We start from the raw sequence: 1,399 nt of genomic DNA, 5'->3' as shown, positions 1-1,399 counted from the left end.
CCCTGGCTGTCCTGGAACTCACTTTGTAGACCAGGCTGGCCTCGAACTCAGAAATCTGCCTGCCTCTGCCTCCCAAGTGCTGGGATTAAAGGCCTGCGCAACCATGCCCAGCAGGATGAAGTTCTTGAACTTCCGGTTCCCACTGCTTCTTGAACACTGGGATTCCAGGTGGATGAGTCTCGCGAGCCTCGCTATAATTGGCTTTCCAATCTTTTTTGTCCTGGTGTTGAGAACAGCCCTCACAGCTTGGTGTATGCCAGGCAGTCCTGTTCCATGGAGCTACTGTCCTGGCCCTGCCCCTTCCAATTTGTTTGTTTGTTTGTTTGAGACGGGTGGAGACGGGTTTCTCTGTGTAACAATCCGGGCTGTTCTGGAACTTGCTTTATAGTCCAGGCTGGCCTCAAAGTTACAGTGTTAGCATTTCTTCTAGGCTCCGCCCCACAGTTACCTGGCAACAGCCAGATGTGTCTGAGTCACTATAAAAGGGGCTGCTTGCCCCTTCCTCACTCTCTTCCCTTGCTCTCTTACCCTCTTCCTCCTCTGTCCCTTCTCTCCCCATTTCCCTCCCCCTCTCCTTTCCCCTCTCTCTCCCTGTCTTTCTCTGTCTCTACCCCTTCAACTCCCCTCCTCATGCCCTAAATAAACGCTATAGGTCCTGTGGCTGGTACCTCAGGGGGAAGGAATGCCTCAGTATGGGCCGGCAGAGTAATCCCCTCACCCCACCCCCACTCCATACCATACCATGCCTCCACTTTTTATAAAACACAACACACAGCGATCTAAGTGCCTGTCTCCCGGGTGCTGGAATTAAAGGTGCCACTACCACACCTGATCACTTGACACTACCACACCTGATCACCTGAAGAACCAGCCCGCCTCCATTTTAGGCTTAAAAGCCATTTTATAGTAAAGACAAACTAGGCTCATTCCTGTTTATGGTTAAGGTTCTCTGTCTCAAGGATTGGGCTATGTCCCACCTGTAACCTTAACTACAAGGGGTTTTGTTCTGTCTGTTCTAGGAATGTCAATCATGTCTTTTTTTTTTTTTTTTTTCAGAATGTTGTTTATAACCACTTTACAACCCTACCTTTGTTTCAAAAGGTTATAGGGCCACTACTTTGCTCTGCCTACCTTGCAACCATGTCTTTGTTTGAGGAGGGACTAACTTATTTTTGCCCTGCTCCTGTAACCTCACTTATTTTGCTCACCAAATCCCCCATCTGGCAAGCCCCTACCATGAGGAGTTGACCTCTCAAACCCCACCTCAGGGGGAGGCAGCCCAAGGACATGAATTTAAAAACTGGTTTCGGGCTGGTGAGATGGCTCAGTGGGTAAGAGCACCCGACTGCTCTTCCAAAGGTCCAGAGTTCAAATCCCAGCAACCACATGGTGGCTCACA

Source organism: Mus caroli, chromosome 11, assembly GCF_900094665.2.
Source record: "Mus caroli chromosome 11, CAROLI_EIJ_v1.1, whole genome shotgun sequence".
Lineage (NCBI taxonomy): Eukaryota > Metazoa > Chordata > Mammalia > Rodentia > Muridae > Mus > Mus caroli.
The sequence above is the reverse complement of the archived record's forward strand: the minus strand, read 5'-3'. Positions refer to the sequence as shown.